Raw genomic sequence first — 22,862 nt, forward strand, 5'->3', positions numbered from 1 at the left:
TGTGGCTCAAATGAGCAATACAAAGGAAGCAATTCCTGAAAAGAGGTAATTGCGCACCAAAGGAAAAATCTATCCTAATGGCAATGTGAAACCCGTGATCTCATCGAGTTCCAACTCAGTTACACCCCATATATCCTCAGACTCTCCATGCTTTCTGCCTTCTGAACAAGACGTTTCTGATTGATCCCCACCGGGTATTATCCATGATGCCTTAACCAAAACGCAAACGATCATGCTGGACGCAGTTGTTCGTTTCAATCCCTCTTTTGCCTGGACCGCCCTTTCGGGTTTTCAGTCCACCGGGATACCCTTTTTTGCCCAAGCCGCCTTTCCAGGTTTTCGACTTGCCGGGTGTACAATTTTTCATTTTATCCCTAATTTTTGCCCGAACCTTTCTTTCTGTTTTTGGTTCGCCGGGATGCCCATTTTTGCCTGAACTGTTTTATTCCTTTCGTCCAGCGGGTCTCTTTACACGAAGTATTTTTTAACTGCGTCCGCATTCACAGGGGATGGAAAATCCTCGCCATCCATGGTCGTTAGCAACAAGGCTCCGCCAGAGAAGACCTTCTTGACCACGAATGGACCTTCATAATTCGGTGTCCATTTGCCCCTTCGATCGTTTTGAGGAGGAAGGATCCTTTTCAGCACCATATCACCTACGTGATATACCCGAGGTCGCACCTTTTTGTCAAAAGCACGCTTCATCCTTTGCTGGTATAACTGCCCATGACAGATGGCCGCCAGCCTCTTTTCCTCAATTAGGCTCAACTCCTCGTATCGGGTTCTTACCCATTCAGCCTCTTGCAATTTCACGTCCATCAGGACTCTCAAAGAGGGAATCTGAACCTCAACAGGTAATACAGCCTCCATCCCATACACCAATGAGAAAGGAGTTGCCCCAGTAGATGTACGCACCGACGTTCGATACCCGTGCAATGCAAACGGCAACATCTCATGCCAGTCTTTATAGGTTACCACCATTTTCTGCACAATCTTCTTGATATTCTTGTTGGCTGCCTCAACCGCCCCATTCATCTTCGGACGATAAGGAGAAGAATTATGATGCTTGATCTTGAATTCCCGGCACAGTTCTGCCATCATCTTATTGTTCAAATTAGAACCATTATCAGTAATGATTCTCTCGGGAACCCCATATCTGCAAATGATGTCTCTCTTGAGAAACCTGGCCACAACCTGCTTCGTCACGTCCGTATAAGAGGCTGCTTCAACCCACTTGGTGAAGTAATCAATAGCCACTAATATGAACCGATGCCCATTCGAAGCTGTAGGCTCAATCTTTCCGATCATATCAATGCCCCACATAGCAAACGGCCATGGAGACGACATTAAGCTCAAAGGATTTGGAGGCACGTGCACCTTATCAGCATAAATCTGGCATTTATGACACTTCCGCACGAAATTAAAACATTGGGCCTCCATTGTCATCCAATAATAACCTGCCCTCAGCAGCTTCCTTACCATTGCATTCCCACTGGCATGGGTACCGAACGATCCTTCATGAACCTCTTTCATCAATTGGCTTGCTTCTTTATCATCAACACATCTTAGCAAGACCCAATCAAAGTTCCTCTTATACAAAACCCCATCCTTATTCAGGTAGAACACCATGGCCAACCTCCGCAGAGTCTTTCGGTCCTTTTTAGATGCTCCCTCGGGATACTCTTGAGTCTCCAGATAGCGCTTGATATCGTAATACCACGGCTTCTCATCATCAGGCGCTGTATCAACAGCAAACACATAAGCCGGCCTATCCAAACGTCCAACCTCAACACTGGGGAACTGATTCCACCACTGCACCTTAATCAAGGCGGCTAGAGTAGCCAAAGCATCTGCCAAAGGATTCTCCTCTCTAGGCACATGATGCATCTTCACCTTGGTGAAAAACGTCAACAATCTCCTCGTATAATCTCGGTACAGCACTAAATGAGATTGATGCGTATACCACTTCCCGTTAACCTGATTTATCACCAGAGCTGAATCTCCATATATGACAAGGTTCTTGATCCTCAAATCAATCGCCTCCTCAATTCCCAATATACAAGCTTCATATTCAGCCACGTTGTTGGTGCACTCAAATGTTAGCCGGGCAGCAAAAGGAATGTGGGATCCTTTCGGCGTAACCAAAACAGCACCAACACCGCTTCCATTCACGTTAACGGCCCCATCAAACATCAAAATCCATTCGGATTCAGGGTCAGGCCCCTCCTCCGGGATTGGTTCCTCGCAATCTTTCGATTTGAGAAACATGATGTCCTCATCAGGGAATTCAAACTTCATCGGTTGATAATCATCAATGGGTTGCTGAGCGAGGTAATCAGACAATACACTCCCCTTGATAGCCTTCTGAGAGGTATACTGTATATCATATTCAGCAAAATCATTTGCCATCTCGCAACCCGTCCGGTCAATGCTGGCTTTTCGAAAATGTACTTGATTGGATCCATCTTGGAAATCAATAAAGTGGTATGAACCAGCATGTACTGCCTTAGTCGGGAGCAGCCCAGACCAAAGCACAGCAAGTTTTCTCGAGCAGTGAATATCTTGTTTCACAGTCGGTAAACTTTTTGCTAAGGTAGTATATGGCATGCTCTTTTCGACCAGACTCGTCATGCTGCCCCAATACACACCCCATAGACCCCTCAAGGACCGTCAAGTACAGAATTAACGGTCTTCCCTCCACAGGAGGCATCAGAATCGGAGGCTCCTGCAAATATTCTTTTATTTTTTCAAATGCCGCTTGGCAATCATCATTCCACCTGACCGTTTGATCTTTTTTCAACAACTTGAATATCGGTTCGCACGTGGCTGTTAGATGAGATATGAACCGTGAAATGTAGTTCAATCTACCTAAGAAACCATGAACCTCCTTCTCCGTTCTCGGTTCAGGCATTTCTCTTATTGCTTTTACTTTTGCAGGATCAACCTCGATTCCTTTCTCACTTACAATAAACCCCAGCAATTTACCGGACCGCACTCCGAACGTGCACTTGTTCGGATTCAACCTCAGTCTAAACTGTCTCAGCCGGTCGAACAACTTGGCCAAATCTACCAAATGCCCCTCTTCTGTCTGGGACTTTGCTATCATGTCATCAACATAGCATTCGATTTCATGATGAATCATATCATGAAACAAAGTCACCATGGCCCTCTGATAAGTAGCACCGGCGTTCTTGAGACCGAATGGCATCACCTTGTAACAAAAGGTACCCCACGGTGTGATGAACGTTGTTTTCTCCATATCATCTGGCGACATTTTAATTTGATTATAGCCAGAAAAGCCATCCATGAAGGAAAACACCGAGAATTGAGCTGTATTATCTACCAACACATCGATGTGAGGTAGAGGAAAATCATCTTTCGGACTAGCTCTGTTCAGATCTCGGTAGTCCACACACATTCTCACCTTCCCATCCTTCTTCGGAACTGGCACGATATTTGCAACCCACGGCGGATAATTAGTGACAGCAAGGAAACCAGCATCCCACTGCTTCTGCACTTCTTTTTTGATTTTCATCGCCATGTCAGGTCGAGTTCTGCGCAATTTCTGCTTCACTGGAGGACAATCTGCTCTCAACGGTAGCTTGTGCACAACAATATCGGTATCCAACCCTGGCATATCTTGATAAGACCAGGCAAAGATGTCGACATACTCTTTCAACAGTGCTACCATTCTGCTCTTGACACTTTCCTCCAAAGCAGCCCCGATTTTCACTTCTTTTTTGACCTCGTCGGTACCCAAGTTCACAACCTCAATCTGCTCTTCATGCGGCTGAATCACCTTCTCCTCTTGTTTCAACAACCTGGCTAATTCCCCTGGCAGTTCACAATCTTCTTCGCCTTCTTCTTCAGCATGATAGATTGGATTGTCGAAGTCATACGAGGGTGTAACAGGATTGTTATCAATGAGATCCGGAGAAGAATCACATCTGCATGAATGTTGATTCATGCATTGCTTTAGAACCGGTGTGTGACAAATTGAAAAAGAAAAATGAAAACATTGCCATTTTTATTTTATTTTTATTTTTAAACTGCAAAAATAAATGAAAAACAGGGAACACCGCTTTTAATTGAAAAACATCCTTTTATTAATGATGCGAACTTGCAAATTTAAACATGAGGTGGCCCTTACAATGGACCATTACGTGTCGGGCAACGCGTATGGCTTTCATGCACATAAAATCAAAACAAGAAAAATATTACTCTTCCAGCAGAGTGACCCGGATGATCTTTTCAGCCTTCCAGTTTTGGATTCCCATCCCTGGTGCGCACGGCTTTATCCACCGGTCAATGTCGCAGTCGCTATCAGCTTCCTCACTCATCATGCAGATGTGATCCGGATCCAGCATTCCGGCGCTTGTGAATGTTACTGACGTACGGCGTCCTCTGCCTTGTCCTGAGCCTCGGCCCGGCTGGTAACCCACTCCAAAGCGATCTTTATTTGCGGAGATATTCATCATCCTGCCCCAACCAGGAGCCTCTCCATTCTTTACCACCTCGGCGGCCTGTTTGTACGAAGCAATGGACGGTTTCTCCTCCTCTTTGGCAAACAGAGCATTCTCCACCTTAACGGTTTCGAAAGCTTGACTTGGCGTCTCCCAGATTTCGCCATCCATCTCCACATATTTGAATGAGGACAGGTGGCTGACAAAGATATCCTCCTCTCCGCAGACAGTGACGACCTGTCCCTCCCAGATGTATTTCAACTTTTGGTGTAAAGTCGAGGTCACTGCGCCAGCAGCATGGATCCATGGTCGACCCAACAGGCAACTATATGCCGGCTGGATATCCATGACATAAAAAGTCGACTTGAACACCTCTGGGCCTATCTTCACAGGAAGCTCAACCTCTCCAAACACGGCCCGCTTCGACCCATCGAATGCCCGCACTATTAAATCAGTCGGAGTCAGAATCAGCCCATCACAATTCAACTTTGCCAGAGCCTTCTTCGGCAACACATTCAAAGAGGAGCCGGTATCAACCAGCACATGCGAAAGGACAACTCCTTTACATTCCATCGCTATGTGTAACGCCCGATTGTGATTTCTCCCATCCACAGTCAAGTCCATGTCTGTAAAACCCAACCCATGGCTGGCATGCATGTTAGACACGACCGTCTCCAACTGGTTAATGGTAATCTCTTGAGGAACATAGGCTTTCCTCAAAATCTTCAACAAAGCCTCCCTGTGACCCTCAGAGCTTAACAGCAAGGACAAAATGGATATTTTGGAAGGAGTCTGCTGCAGATGGTCAACCAATTTGTACTCAGACTTCTTGATGATTCTCAAGAATTCCTCTGCATCATCATCAAGTTTTTCTTCCGACCCAAGCGGCGCCGGTGTCACCACTGGAGTACTATCACTCACCACTGCTTTCCCTTTTGCCCTGGCTAAAGCCTCGGCCTTTTCTTTTTTCTCTTTTTCTCCTTCTTCTCTCCTTAAGGCATCCGGAGCAAACAATCTGCCACTGCGAGTGAAACCGCTAGGACCGGCATTATCCACCTTCGAAACGGTGGTTTCATCCGCAGTCTGATCCTCTACCCTCTCACCATTGCAGTATACCTCTCCACCATAATGCCATGGTACGGCATCCTCTTTGTCATACGGAATGGGTCCAGGTACCGTGATGGTAACTGGAGCCGCCTCCGCCAGGGTAGACAAATCTACCGGGTCAAAATAAATTGTTATGGTGGAGACCTCTTCTTTTCCCATATCAACCTTCTCAATCAAAATACTCCCATCGTCCATCAAACTCTGGACAGTCTTCCTTAAGAGTTCACACCCATCAGGGGCACCAACGCACTCAGCACATTGCTCATCACAACCTGGATAAACCCCATTCTTTAACAACTGCCTCTTGACCTCAGCCAGAGGAGCCTTCAACTGATTAACACTTGACAACCCAACTCTGCCCTCCTCAGAGATAGCATTCACCCCCCTTTAACCATGCGCGGGCATGGGATTAGCATTCACGTTGGGAGATGGTGTAAAGTTGATAGCTTTCGAATCCACCAAGTCTTGAACTGTGTGCTTAAAAGCTTTACAGTTCTCTATATTATGTCCAGGAGCACCCGAATGGAATTCACACTTTGCATTTTCATCATAGTTGGCTGGCCTTTGATCAGGTCTCAAAGGTGCCAGAGTCCTTAGCTGTACCAGCCCCAAGTCCATCAACTTTTTAAACAGAAAAGAATAAGTCACAGGCGGCCTGTCAAACTGCCTATCAACTGCTCTCCCCCACACCTGATAACCAGCCCTCTGAGGCCTCTGCTGAAATGGTTGTCTTTGCTATTGAGGTTGTTGTTGTTGTTGTTGCTGTGCAGGCTGATGCTCAGCAGGAATGGTTAGCGCAGCAGTATGCTGGAAGTAACGATCCCTATTGGGTCCTCTTTGTGCGTATACTGCACTGGTATCACCCTCCTTCTTCCTCTGTCCATTCCCAAAGGGCTTCTTTGACCCAGACGACGAAGCTACACCCTGAATCTTCCCGAGCTTCAACCAGCTCTCAATTCTCTCCCCAGCCACAACTATATCTGAAAAGTTGGTCACCGGACAACCAACCATCCTCTCAGCATACGCCCCCTGCAAAGTCCCCATAAAGAGATCAGACATCTCTCTGTCAACTAGGGGAGGTTGCACTCTGGCAGCCAACTCCCTCCACCTCTGAGCGTATTCTTTAAACCCTTCGTTATTCTTTTGAGACATACCCTGCAGCTGGGTACAACTCGGGGCCATATCTGCATTGAACTGATACTGCTTAAAGAATGCGTCCCCCAGATCTTGCCAATTCTTGATGTCAGCAGATCTCAGCTTGGTGTACCACTCCAGTGAGCCTCCGGACAGACTGTCCTGGAAGAAGTACATCCACAGCTTTTGGTCCATGGTGTAAGCTGAGATCTTGCGGACAAAAGCCTACAGATGAGTCTCGGGGCAGGAACTCCCATTATAGCGATCAAACGCGGGCGCTTTAAACTTCTATGGAATCACAATCCCCTCAACCAGCCCCATGTTGGACATGTTGACAAATCCCGGAGTAGCGTGGCTTTCCAGAGCCCTTACCTTCTCTGCCAGCAACTGAATCTCTTTGCTTTGTGGTTGGACACCATATTGCCCAAGTGGCTCATTCAGCATGGAGAATTGATCAGCTTCTCGGTCTTCCTCTTTGTCATCCTCAACCCCGAAGAATGGAGGAAACAGACTATCTTTCATATTGTGCCCCAGACCGGGCCCATCACCAGTAGCAGCACCCTAATCAGCAGCATTGTTTACCACACCCACGGTTGCTCTCTTGCCACCGTCTCTGAATCCACCGAGACCCTGGTTGGAGACACCATCCAGGTTTACACCACTATTAGCCGCTGAAGCCCGCTCGAGCTTCTCAACTTTGTCAGCCAAAGCTTTCTAACCAACTGCAAAACCCTGCATGATGTTGATCAGCTCAGTCATCTTGTCCTTCAGCTCGAGGATATCTGTACTTGGAAGATCCATCAGTCTAGGAGTGTTGCGTCTGGTGAAGTATCTGTGAGGACGACTTGAGTGCAAAGGTACAGTTCTGCGAGCACGAGCAATGATTCCTGCAAAACAGCAAACAGGTTAATATGCATGAATGCAACGTCTATCCATATGAGGAAGCTTCTGTCCTTTGATTCTGGTTTCATCGAGACAGATAATATTTCACCAATAACATTTTGACATCCAGATGTCTCTCAACCAGATTCTCAATCCATAATACTCCCCATATGGCTAGACATAGGCTTGATGCAGATGAATGCAAAATGAGAATGATGCAGATGAATGAATGCAATGGGCCATCCTCCAAGTCATCTGATCATCAACTGTCGCTCTGAATCACAGCCCTGATTTCTGAACCGATCACAACCATCTGAAGGAATATGTAACCACAAATCCAACTCAAGGGTTCCGAAATAAACGGAACTGAATGATACACCATCATCATCACCAAACAACCTCTGAGCAGATACCCACAACCATCTGAATCGGCCCGGGGAATCCTGAAATAAACGGATCCCCACTGATAAATAACACGGACAACACTCCGGCGTCTCAGAAATAAACGGCCATAAATCCGACTTATAAATATGACCCTGATCAACGGAACCAAAAGTCACCATCTGAGTCACCATCTGAACATGCATCTGAAAGAATCACCCTCCCCTCACAGGTAAATTCTAATCAGGTCACCTTAAGGCGGATAATAGTCTCGACAATCGGGAAAAGATACTCAATGGGTTTGCCCTTTCGGGTGTGCCATTGTAGCTCTCCTGAGATCGTCTAAACCAAAAATCCGGGAAATGATCGGTCACCAGAGTCAACAACTCAAATGAAGTAACTCAAACAAAGTGGAGTACCCCACAGAGGAGAGCACTATCAAATGAACCTCGTCCGGCTTGTGGTACATCACGTTGCCAGGCACATATTGACCTAACATGAAGGAGGCAACATGAGACCACACTAATCCTAGGTGTATACTCGGGCCTGGGTTTTAGCCCCACTCAGAACACCCACCCCAAAACAGAGGAACCACCTGCACAGAGGACGGCAACATGGTAGTATGATGCATGCAAATATTTATGCAAATATATACACAGTCAGAATAATAAATGCAATAAATAAAGCAACACAAGCAACCTAAACTATCCTAAAACGCTAGGAGAGACTCGCTTAGGGAAGATGGACCAGCACAGGTCAACATCTATGAAGTCCCCAACAGAGTCGCCAGCTGTCGCATTACGCGAAAAACTGGCGGGAAAACGAAAACAACAGAGCCGCCACCGTGCGTTATTTATCCCAAAAGAGGGAAAGGAAACGCTCAGAGTAAACCTGGAAAAGACGTGGTCTCGCGACCAAAGAGAAAGGGTAAGGGAGTCGGTTACGCAAGGGGAAGGTATTAGCACCCCTCACGTCCGTCGTACTCGACGGGATCCACGCTCTAAGAAAAGAAAAGGTTGCTAAAACAAACACCACACACACACACACTGGCTGAAAGAGACACAAGAAAACAAACAAGACTGAAACTGACTCGGCAGGATATCGCATCCTGGGCCTACTTAGTCTATCAGGCATAGACATCAGAGTCGAAGTAGTTCGGACTGGGGAAACGACACGTGCTCGCTAGGATGTCGCATCCTATGCATACGTATCTTCTTGGACGAAGAAGAATCAGAGCATTCGTAGCTCGGCTGACACGCACACAAAAACAGGCAAAGGCAAACGTGGAGCCCGAATGCCAATCACTGGACTTACATCAGCATCCAAACCAACACACGCACACTGGAACCCAGATGCCACTCGATGGACTTATACCGGCTTCCAAGCACACAACAAGAACAAACAGACAACAAATTGCTAAGGAGTCGGGAACTCGAGCCTAGCAATCGTCAAACAACACACACAAAAAGAAAAAAGGTGCCCGGAGAGACCTCGCACGGTCTCCTGCCTACATACCTCGTCTGGAACGAGGATCAGGGCAATGTAGTTCCCCTACAGAGGGGAGAAAGACTAGCCTAACCAGATAACAGAGGGAGACACAACTAGGGAGACTACGACTCGAGCCTAGATGTTATCATGCAAATCATCCCTAAGTTAAGGTTTCTAGCTAACTTGCACAGGAAGCAAGCCTATCCTAACCCTGACTTTCACAGGAAGCAAGCCAAACTAAACCTAACTTGCACAGGAAGCAAGCTAAACTAAACCTAACTTGCACAGGAAGCAAGCCAAACTAAACCTAACTTGCACAGGAAGCAAGCTAAACTAAACCTAACTTGCACAGGAAGCAAGTCAAACAAACACACAAGCACAAGTAGCACACACTATATGCAAACAATGGGCTCAATCAAGGTTAGGTTTTAGTCGAGGGGTCATATCAACCTCAACAAACAAACCTCTGTAACTGGGTTAATGATGCTCTTAACCTTGACATTAAGAGCCAAGGTGAAGCAGATGAAAGGATATGAGGGGTGTGCCTCATTGCTCTTATCCCTGGTCAGGGAGAACATTTGAATATCAGAAGGTGTGGGAGTTCAGAAAGTAGGAACTCTCTCCACAGATTATTGACTCGATAGATCTTGGGTTAGGATCTCAATGCTACAACCATGTCATGGGAGCAAGGAGAAGACTCACAGAATAGTGGGAGATAGACTACATATCTCTTATATCCACCAATTGCCTTATTTAAAGGACTTTTCCTGCTTGGGACAAATGTAAACACACACAAGCATTGCCTCTTAAGGAGGACTTCAGACAGTTGCCTGGCCAAGTAACAGGCCAGGTCTTCCAGACTACATGGAGTAAGGAATTATACCTCAATGCAAATTGCTTATCAAGCAAAGCAAAGCAAAGTTCACAAGGAACTAAAAGCAACTAAAGTACCTGAAATCAGTCAAGCACAGTTAGTATATCAGACACAAAGTTAGAACAAACAACATAAACCAAACAGATAATACAGTCAATCAGTTGTGCAAAGCACAAGCTCAAAGCAAGTGAGCTAAACAACCTACAAAACACATAAGTTAGTCCATGATAAAACATCAAACTCAAGCAACTGGTATTAATCTCTTTGAAGCATTTGTTGCTTAACCTGAAACAACAAGCTTAAACATGAGCAACAAGACCACTAGGACAAGCCTAGGGTCAAAAAGAGATAAGAAAGTCAAAACAGCAAGTGGCAAGTGTCCAAAATCAAGTTCAAACAATCAAGAAACAAACTCAATTGGTTTCACAATCATATCATTCATCATCATCATTTTATAAGCAAAAGAAGTCAAAGCATGGCATATGGAAGCTCATAGATGTCAACAGCAAGACTCAACTCAAAACCAATCATAAACAATTCCAAAAATCATCAAATAATTCATGCTCAAACATAATCCATAACATGATATGCATATCAAATATCATCTCATTTGGATCAAAGGAAGTTGGTCAATGAAAATCAGAAAGGCAAGGCAAGTTCAAGCATACTCAAAGAAGTCAACCAAACATGCATCAACTTGAAAAAATCATAAATCAGTGATAGCATATGAGAAATGAATGGGATCAAAACCATGGCAAAGCTTAAGATGTCTACTAATCACATGTCAAATTTCATGTTCATCCAATAAAGTATGAGAATTTCACAAATGAAATGGGAACATGTGTCACAAAAAGTCAACATATGACTAAACAGGGGAGAAAAATCTCAATCAATTAGGAAATGCCACAAACAATTCTAGGCAAAATCACATGTAAACTAGACATACTCAAGTACATTCATGCAAAAATTCAATCCAATTTGAGGTCCAGAGGTATGGTATTGAAAACCATCAAGTTGCACATCAATGGTGTGACACAAATTGTCACACCCTACTTCAAAAAATCATAACTCAATGACCAGAGATGATAAATTCATAAACTCTATACCAAAATCACCATGAATGTGTCTAGTTTATGCACAAAAAATTTCAAGGTCATTGGATAAAGCATCACTATTTCACAAATGATTTGGTAAAAGGTACAAGAAATGGATACATGAACAAAACCCTAATACCAATTAAAATCCACTTATCCAAAAAATGAGGAAAAAATATGATAAATAAGTAGAGGTCCAGATGAACACAATGCAAAAATTCTCATGAATTTTGGATAAAGCATGATTGACTTATGAATTTTAGAAGTTGAGTAACAAAATGAAATAATTATTGAAAACAAATGTAATTTAATAAGACATGAGGCACGGGCGATGGCAATTTTGTGAATATGGGAACAACTTATCAAAACGCGGCGTTTTGGTAATGCAGATGAAATGTTGTGATTGGTTGGCTTTAACGCAACAGTGCCATGCATACGTGAACAGGAAAAAATTCTGGGCATGGCAATGAAGAACTAGGGTTTTATGTACAGTGACAACTTCATCATCTTCCAAATTCGTGAAAAATATTTATGCCCAGAAATACAAATTGAACATACCATTGGACTCAGCAAAGCACAACTAACACAAATCTAACAACCATTTTTCAAGAATCGAGCTAACTATCAAGCAACAAGCAAAAATGATAATGAACATGAAACTTTAAAGTCAGATTTCTCTCAGCACAAGCAACCAAAATGCACGATTCAAAGCTTAATGAAACCAGCAAAGTGAGATCTATTAGAAGCATGGCATAGTTTAGCGAAATAAGGAGGTCGAAATCTTACTTGTTCTTGAAGAAAATGGAGAAACAGTTGTTGTTTGGTGATGCAAGCTCCAAACAGATGCACACAAAGCTTCCAAATGATGAATGCTTGAAGACCCTAGCTCAGCAATGCTTGGAATGACCTCAAACTTGAACTGCCATTGATGATGTTCTTGGAGAAACAGTCGTGAAACAGGCTTTACAGTCAAAGAAAAAACTTGCAATGAGCTCCAAAAGGGTGGTATGTGATGTAGCAAACAAGAAGGAGTCGTGCTCTTTGCAATTTTTCCAAGAGAGGTTCAAAATGCCAAGATGAGAAAATTGAGAGAGAGTGAGAAAATCTGTTTGTAAAGTGGCTGCTAGGGCTTCATTGAGCAGAAAACGAACCTTATATGTGCTGTTTAAGGTTTGCTAAGTGAATGCTAATCACAATTTGGTTTAATGAGAAGTTTTGCTAATTTGAGCATTTTGGCCTAAGTGCATGGTGCATGAGCAAAAGCTGTGAAATTGGGCCTTGTAACATGTTCCAAATGTCATTCCTGAACATTCCCAATTGGCACAATTGATTAAAAATGGTTATTTCAAAAATTCATTTTTGTACCACACTTGAAATAATTCAAAGCCAATCCAAAAATACCATTTTGATCTATGATGTTTTGGTGAATGATGGTTACATATTTGGAAAGAGGAGATCAAATGTGACTTGTTGCAAAAAAACCCACCCAATTTGGCCAAATGGTTTGAGAGATATGGCCTTTTGAAGTTCAACAATTTCTGAGAATGATTTAATCATAACTTGCCAACCATACATGGGAATTGAGTGTTCTTGGACTTTTTGGAAATGGGAAAACAAGATCTTCAACTTTCATGTTGGGCAAAAATCCATTTGAAGCTTGTATCATGATGTAAGTTTAGGATCAAGAAGTTTCCATTTTTGGCAAGTTTCAATTACAGGTCAAGTTTCTATTTTTGGAAATTTCTTGTCTGGCTTCAAATTCTTCCATGATGATGTTTGACATGTTATATGAGGCTTATATGGACATGAATGAGCCTTCTCAAACCAATTCCCACCATCCAATCACTGATTAATTGCACAGTTGACCAACAGTTGACTTTTTAGGGTTTCTGGTGAACTGAGCCATGACTGATGATTTCTGAGCAATCAAACCTTGACCAAAACACTTCAAAAGGACCCCTAGGTCATGTGAACATGTTGGACCAACCCTAGGGCCTTGGCTCAATGAAAATTGCCCTTGCTTGCTTGATTGACTGATCTCCTGACCAGTTTGACCTAATCTGACTGATGATCTTGCACTTGGGCAAATGGACAATGCAATGTTATGCAGTGGACTATATTATGTTAATGAACTAATGATGAAAATGTATGTACAAAATGTAGGTGCAAATTTGAGGTGCTACAATCGGCCAATTGCAAAGTCATCCGGATGGCCTTCATTTCAATGTTGCCAAGCCTCTTCACAATAGACAATGGTATTATATTAATGCTTGACCCCAAATCAATTAGCCCTTTTCCGACATAGACATCACCAATTTTAACCGGAAAAGTAACTCGTTCCGGATCAACCTCTTTTTTCGGAAGCGTCCGTTAAATGATTGCACTACAACTAGCATCTAGGACAATTGTCTCCGGTTCCGGGTACCTCCGCTTTTTAGTAAGTATGTCTTTCATGAATTTTGCATACTTAGGCATTTGCTCCAATGCTTCGGAAAACGGAATGTTCACTTGAAGTTGTTTGAATATATCCATGAACCGGGCGTAATGTTGTTCATTCTCCCTCTTAGATGGAGCATGTGGATACAAAAGGTTTTGGATTGGAGTAGCGCCCACTACCTCCTTTCCTTTAGAAACTCTAGAATTCCTCTCTCTTTTATTTTTTACTCCCTCCACCTTCACTACATCACTCTTATTTTTTTCAATTTCCACACTTTCTTTATTTTCTACTTCACAATTTTTTTCATTCTTTTCAACTTCTTCCTCACTCCACTCCCCAACTTCACCATCAATTCTCTCCTCTATTTTTTTCTCATCCTCTCTTTTTTGAATCTCATCTCTTTTTTTACTCTCAATAATCAACTCCCTTCCACTTCTCGTCGTTATCGCTTTACAGTGCTCTTTTGGATTCGTTTGCGTGTTTGCCGAAAAAGATGGTTCGGGTTGTTGTTCCGCTAGTTGTTTAGAAAGTTGACCAACTTGAGTTTCGAGATTTTTGATTGCCGCATCATTGCTCTTTTGATTAGCCATCGACATTTGCATAAATTGTGTCAATGTCTCTTCTAACTTTGAAGTCACGACCGGCGGTTGTTGAGGTTGGTAAGCATTTTGACGGCTAGAAGTACCACCCCCATAACCTTGGTTATGGTGATAGTTACCCCTTGGTTGGAACCCTTGATTTCCTAGAAAGTATTGTTGTTGATTTTGAGGATGTTGTTGATACGGTTGTTGTGGTTGTTGCCTCGGTTGGTAGTCTCGTTGGTTCACCATGTAATTTACTTCTTCAAACCTGGGAGGTGGACAAAACCCGGTGTCATGATCACCCTTGCAAAGCTCACAACAAGCTATTTGTTTAGCTTTTGAAGGTTCTCTCAACTCTTTTATTTGTTGAGTTAAGAGTTCAACTTGTTGAGAAATGAGTTTATTTTGGGAAAGAATAGCATCATTCGTTCCAAGTTCAAGCACTCCCGGTTTCTTCAAAGTGTTGCCTCTACTTTGACTTTGGAGGTCATTTAGAGCCATTCGGTTAATGATATCAGTAGCTTCTTCGGCGCTTTTAGACAACAAAGAACCACCCGAGGTAGCATCCAACAAAGTCTTGCAATTAGGTTGAAGGCCATTCTTGAAAATGTGGATTTGCGTCAATTCGTCAAAACCATGTCCTTTGCACTTTCGAAGCATGGATTTAAATCTTTCCCACGCCTCATTCAATGATTCGTTGGTTCCTTGCGAAAACACGGATATCGTCGTTTTGGATTCCATGAACCGGTTGTGGGAGAAAAATCTTTCAATGAACTTCTCCTCCAACACGTTCCAATCCGTCATGACTGCAGGTGTTTGATCCAAGTACCAATCTTTGGCTTTGCCGAGCAAAGCATGAGGAAATAGTCTTTTGAACAACGGTAGCTCTTGAGCTTGATCAACTCCGACCGCCAATGCTATCTCGTAAAATTTGGTGAGAAAAGCAAAGGGGTCTTCATGGTCCATTCCGGTGAATGGACTTCCATATAGCAAGTTAAGAGTTCCCGTCTTCAACTCGGCTTGCCTTCCCGTGTGGTTGGCAAATTGAGCTGTATTCCTCGGACTGTTGACACATGGTGTGGAAGCGGGCGATGGTTGTGGTGGATCCATGATAGGTATGAAAGGTGGTGTGTGTGTTGTAGAAGAACTTTCTCCTTGTTCTTGTCGTTGTCTAGCTTGTTGCCTCCTTCGTCTCGTTATGCTATTCAGTCTCCTTGCGGTTCTTTCGATCTCGGGATCAAAAAGAAGTTGGTCCTCAAGAACCTGCCCTCGCATAAAACGAAAGCTGCACACTAAACCAAACAAATTAACAAGCACAAGTCAAAAAATTCAAGAGTTAAAAATTTAGCAACTATTACGATGCTCGCAATACCAATTCACAATCCCCGGCAACGGCGCCATTTTGTTGGTATAATGATAGAGTATCGGGGTTTGTTATCGTCTCCATAGGGATTGTGTGATATCGCCGCCGTTCAACAATTGTTAAGTTCTTAACTTATAGTAACAAGGGGGTTTTTAGATTTTGGTAACGGTAGCTTGCATAAAAAGTAAGAAATTCCGATAAAAGTTTTGGTTTTACGATTTGAGAAAGATTGTCAAAGTTAGGGTTCGACGATCACTTTGCATGCATATGTTCAATCAAACATAACTCATAAACTCCATTAGATGTTAAATACATTCACAAAGTCCTCCCAATGTGTTTATCTCTAACACACATTGTGGGTTTTCCCATTTTGATCCATTGTTGATCTCTCACACAATCTATCAAAATGACAACTTTTAGGTTTAACTTTTTAGTAAACAAACTCATTCATTACTATCTCTAGCTAAAGAACAAGGATGGATGAAAACCTAGGTAAAGAGTTGGAAAACATGTCTCGATCATAAACCAACACAAAGAGTTATCAATAAAACAAGGTTTTCACCATATATTCATCATCAAAGAGTTTACAAATGAAGATCATCCCATATACACACAAAGCTTATGATCATCTATATCTAACCTTGACAAAATGAAGGACTTAGCTACTCGTTTTCATGGTAGCTTGGTCAACAAGTTTCGATTGAAGGTTGATCAACATCCGAGTCGAAGAATCGAGATTGGATGGGAATCCACCTTCTTTTTGTGAAATATTGTTAAGAGAAGAAGAAATATGAGAAAATGGGTTTCTAGGTTACAAAGTATGATCCCAAGAAAAATGCTGAAAAATATTTAAGTGTAAAAGTTGTGTCCTTTACAAAAAGTAGCCCCTGCTACTTATAGTACTGGTTACTGAGTTGTCATGCTCGCTAGGCGAGCAGAATGGTTCGCCTAGCGAGCCCCAAAATAAGCCACCAGAGGCACCTGCGCCCAGAAGAAATATCCCAGAAAAGTTGCATATGTTCGCTAGGCGAACAATCCTTCGCTAGGCGAAGCCCACGCTTCCTCCTTCGCTCCAGCGAGCCTTGATGAATTTGCTACTGGAATTTCTCGCTACCTGCTCACTGGACTCTCGCCTAGCGAGTACTTGGCTACTTCCCTCGCCACAGCGAGTTCTGAAGGTTTTGCTACTGGAATTGCTCGCTGCTTCCTCGCTGGATACTCGCCTAGCGAGTAAGTGCTAGCTTTGGTTTTGTCCAAGTCTGAGAGCGTTCGCTGGAATCTTCGCTGAGTGCTCGCCTAGCGAGCACTTCGCTACCTCACTCGCCTAGCGAGCTTGCTGATGTTTGCATTCTTTTCTTGGTTCCTTTGCCATCTTTCTTGTGCCTTCATTTTCTACTCTTTCATGCCTAATTCCTGCACAATAACACACAAATTAAAGGTACCAAGATCCTTTCACATAGTATTGCAAATCAACAAAAGCAAGGGCGGTTTCAAACACTTTTTCGACAAAAAGGAGTGAAAGATGCCCATATTTGATAGCTCAAATAAACACACTTTGGCATCTAACAATACACTTACCTCTCACAAATACTTTGCGAAATTCCTTGCTTTTCTTATCAACAATATCCTCAGGAATATTGACAATGAATTCCTTAACCAAACCCTCATAGCAGTTAGAGAACCTAGCCACAGTCTTCATCAACCCAACAGTATTTATTAGGTCCATGACCTCCTTGAATTCCACAGCATCCTTTACTAACTCCCTTTCCACAGCCACCCTTCTTTGAATCATAAATTTCCATTTGGCAGCTCCATCTTCAAGATGGAAAGAGATATTATCCAAATGCACATCAGCAACTTTCACAGGGGACTTCCTCACAGTGGTCTTCTTCACAGGAGAGATGTCGGGGACATCTTCCTCAACATCTTCTTCAGACTCAGAGACTTCTCTAACCTTCCTCTTCTTCACTTCAACCTTGCTCCAAGATTTTGAAGGACCGACACCAGCAGTCTTCTTAGTTGTTTTAGCTAATATCATTTCAGCCACAAATCTTCCTTTTCGAGTCTTCATATGCTTAGCCACACTTGGCTTTAAGTGATGAAGTAAGCTATCCTCTTGCTCATCAGACCTATCATCCTCTAGGTCAATCACATCATTTACAACATTATGCTTCTCAGAATGGGAAGCATTGGCAGTTTTAGAGAGCACAAACCTTCAGTAGCCATGTCCTTCTCAGAACTGAGGAATTATTATTCTTCTCACTATGTTGTGCAACCTCAGGAGAGGGGTACATTTTAGACAGGGGAGTAGAGACTCCCTTCACAGAATGTCCTTCATTAAAGATTCTAGTGACTAGGTTCCTTATGACACGATCAGTGTGGTGTATATCTTCCTTAGAACTAGTGGCATGAGTTGAGCCAGAAGGGATACTAGAGATGTTACCTTGATTGGGGAATGCAGAAGCTGAGGCATCCATGGGATGGTTTAAATCAAGGACTTAGCAGGGAATAACAGATAGAGGAACCACATCCAAAATCTCATCATCGTGAATGTCCATGGAAGGAGTGCTAACCTTGTGAGTATACTTAGTAGTTTTTGAATCAGATGTAGTTTGATGTTGTGACATCTTGACGTTTCTGTGGAAAAAATGCAGTTGCCCTAGTAAAGGAGTGTGAGGAAGAAGCAGGGAGTTGGAAGAGTTGGAGTAGGTAGTGAGGTTGCGTGTGAAAAGGTAATAGATGGTATTTCCAAAACTAGGTGATGATTTACCATAATAGGAGTGCTTTATTTTAGCCACATAGACACTACTTTGCTTACTTTTCCCACTCCATATTAATTGCTACAAGTCTTCATAAATGCAAAGCCCTAATTTTCCTCTCAGGACTTCAAACTGATTTGCATCCAATGCCTTTGTAAAAATATCAGCTAACTGCATCTCAGTAGCAACATGCTCTAAGGTTACAATCTTATCCTCCACAAGTTCTCTAATAAAATGGTGACGGATATCAATATGTTTTGTCCTGTTGTGCTGAATAGGATTCTTAAAAATGTTTATAGCACTCAAGTTGTCACAGTACAATGTCATGACATCTTGCGTGACATTGTATTCAATCAGCATTTGTTTCATCCACACCAGTTGAGAACAACTACTTCCAGCTTCTATGTATTCAGCTTCAGCAGTAGACAAAGACACACAATTTTGTTTCTTACTAAACCATGATATTAAATTTTTCCCCAAGAAGAAGCATCCTCCTAATGTGCTTTTCCTATCATCAGCACTTCCAGCCCAATCAACATCACAATATCCAGACAGCACAGATTCAGATCCATGAGTGTATAGAATCCCATAGTCACTAGTGCCATTGACATATTTTAGGATCCTTTTCACTTGGTTTATGTGACTCACCTTTGGTTCAGCTTGATATCTAGCACACACACCTACAACAAAAGCAATATCAGGTCTGCTTGCTGTGAGATATAGCAGACTCCCTATCATGCTTCTGTAAAGACTTTGATCCACACTGACACCATTTTCATCTTTAGACACTTTCAGATGAGTAGGAGCAGGTGTCCTCTTGTGGCTTGCATTCTCCATTCCAAACTTCTTAACAATATTTTTGGCATATTTACTTTGAGATAGAAATATAGAATCTTCCATCTGCTTGACTTGCAGGCCAAGAAAATAGGTTAGTTCTCCAACAAGGCTCATTTCAAATTTAGACCGCATTTGCTCAACAAAATGTTGAACCATCTTACTTGACATCCCACCAAACACAATATCATCCACATATATCTGAGCCACCATGAGCTTTCCTCCTTCATCTTTGACAAATAAAGTCTTATCAATGCCTCCCTTCATGTATCCATTGATCCAGAATTCATCAGTTAAGGCTTCTTTGACATTCTTAGGCTCAATCTTGGACACAAAACAGGCATGTGAAATCATTTCCCTTGATCTAGTGGTGACCCCTTTATTTGGGTCTCCTATAATGAGATCTTTAGGATGATCATTCTGAATTCTGATAGAGGGTCCCTTATTAACTTTATCAGCTTCAGGTTCAGCTTGAGTGGACTCACTCTCATTACTTTTATCCAAGAGATCAGCTGGGACATCATTCAGAAATGTTTCAACATCGTCTATGACATCAGTCTCTTGATCATCAACAATAACATTGATAGATTCCATCATAACTTTTGTTCTGGAATTAATAACTCTAAAAGCTATGTTGTTTGTTGAGTAGCCCAGAAATATTCCTTCATCACTCTTGGGGTCCATTTTCCTTCTTTTGTTCATGATCATCCAAGATATAACATTTACTACCAAACACATGGAAGTATTTGACAGTAGGTCTTCTTCCCTTCCAGACTTCATATAAAGTGGTTGGGGTCCCTTTCCTCAAGGTTACTCTATTGTGAACATAGCAGGTCGTGTTCATAGCTTCTGCTCAGAAGTGGTAAGGCAACTTCTTAGCATGAATCATAGCTCTAGCAGATTCTTGGAGAGTTCTATTTTTCCTTTCTACCACACCATTTTGCTGAGGGGTAATGGGAGAAGATAACTCATGACCAATTCCTTCAGATGAACAGAATTCAGCAAATTTACTATTCTCAAATTCTTTCCCATGATCACTTATAATTCTGATAACATGACTCTCTTTTTCTCTTTGAAGTCTTTGGCAAATATCTTTGAACACATCAAACACATCAAATTTTTCCCTTATAAAATTTACCCAGGTATATCTAGAGAAGTCATCCACCACAACATAAGCATACCTTTTCCCACCAAGACTTTCCACCTGCATAGGTCTTATCAAGTCCATGTGGAGAAGTTCCAACACTCTAGATGTGGTGTCATGTTTGATCTTCTGATGTGACATCTTTGTCTGCTTTCCAATTTGACAATCACCACAAACTCTTCCTTCATCAATCTTTAATTTTGGGATTCCTCTGACAGCTTCAATAGATATGATCCTCTTCATTCCTCTAAGATGCAGATGACCTAGTTTTTGATGCCACGGTTTCACTTCTTCTTCTTTAGCTAGAGCACATATTGATGAATAGCTAGTTTCTTGAGAATTCCACATATAGCAGTTGTCCTTAGACCTGACTCCTTTCATGATTACCTCATTTTTTCATTAGTAATCAAGCATTCGGTTTTTGTGAAGTTCACATTTAGACCTTGGTCGCATAGTTGATTGATACTGATCAGGTTTGCAGTCAATCCTTTAACAAGCAACACATTATCAAGGTTAGGGACTCGAGGACAGTTTAGCTTTCAAATTCCCTTGATTTCACCCTTTTCTCCATCACCAAAAGTTACATAGCTGGTGGCATGAGGTTGGAGGTCAATTAGCAGGTTTTTGCTTCCAGGCATATGTTTGGAGCATCCACTGTCAAAGTACTAATCTTCTTTGGCTGAGACTCTGAAGGAGGTGTGAACTATCAAGTTAGTAGCACCATCCCTAGGAACCCACTTTTTTCTATTAACAGGGATGTGTTGTTTGGGTCTAGGTTGATGATGAGTAGGACTAGGATAACCATATAACCTAAAGCAGAATGGTTTTATGTGGCCAAATTTACCACAGTAATGACATCTCTATCTTTGGTGTTTTCCTTTATGTTGTCTTTCCTTGTGATGTTGAGACCCCTGATGTGACATCTTTGGTTTGCTACCAGTGGGACTACAATCAGGAGAGGATTTATTGAACCCAAGGCCAGTCATGTCTCCTGCCATCTTTCCAGTCTGGAGAATTTTGTCTAAGGTGTCAGATCCACTGTTTAGCATTCTGACATACTTTGTCATCTCATCCAGTTTGGAGTTCAGAAACACGGCTTCAATCTTCAACTTAGAAATGATTTCTAAGTGTTCTGTCTTCTCATCCTCCAGTTGGGTTATTAGTTTCTTCTGATTCTCCACTTGTTGACACACTTCTTCACTTCTGGAACACAACTTCCTGTAGGAAGTAGCTAATTCATCAAAGGTTAATTCATCATCACTGGAGTCTTCATCAGAATCCCATCTTCCAATCAAGGCAGTCACAAGATTGGCAAACTCTCCTTCTGTTTCACTTTCAGAATTGTCATCAGACCAAGTAGCAGCAAGACTCTTCTTCTGTTTCTTGAGATAGGTCTCACATTCATCTCTAATGTGTCCATACCCTTCACATTCATGGCACTAAATTCCTTTGCCCTGTTTGGATTTTTCCTTAAATTTTGTTCTTCTTCCAGCATCATTGGGCCTACTGATGTCAAATGAGTTGCTCTCGACATTAGACTTTGACCTCACATCCATCCTCTTCAGGAGTTTGTTGAATTGTCTCCCAAGTAATGCTACATCATTTGCCAGATCTTCATCAGTATTCTGACTACTATCTTCCTCTTTCTCTTCAGTGTTTGACATAAAGGTTATGCTTTTGACTTTCTTTTCAGATCCATCACTCATTTCCAACTTGAATGTTTGGAGGGATCCAATTAGCTCATCCAATCTCATCTTGCAGATATCTTGAGATTCTTCTATGGTTGTCACTTTCATGGCAAATCTCTTCGGAAGTGACCTGAGAATTTTCCTCACAAGCTTTTTATTTGACATCTTCTTACCCAGGGCTCCTGAGGCATTAACAATTTCAAGGATATTCATATGGAAGTCATGAATACTTTCATCTTCTTTTATCCTCAAATTCTCAAACTTAGTAGTAAGCAGCTGCAATCTAGACATCTTCACTCTAGAGGTACCTTCATGAGTGGTTTTGAGAATATTCCAAGCATCTTTAGCCACCTCACAGTTGTTCACCAGTCTGAAGATGTTCTTATCAACCCCATTGAATATAGCATTCAATGCTTTAGAGTTTCCAAGAGATAGTTCATCCTCCTCCTTGGTCCATTCTTCCTCAGGCTTCTTATCAGTTGTAACTTCTCCTTCCTTAGTAGTGAAGGGATGTTCCTAACCTATTAGAACAGCCTTCCAAGCCTTATTATCCAAAGATTTCAAGAAGGCTACCATTCGAGGTTTCCAATAGTCATAGTTAGATCCATCCAGAATTGGTGGTCTGTGTACAGA

Source organism: Lathyrus oleraceus, chromosome 3 (assembly GCF_024323335.1).
Source record: "Lathyrus oleraceus cultivar Zhongwan6 chromosome 3, CAAS_Psat_ZW6_1.0, whole genome shotgun sequence".
Lineage (NCBI taxonomy): Eukaryota > Viridiplantae > Streptophyta > Magnoliopsida > Fabales > Fabaceae > Lathyrus > Lathyrus oleraceus.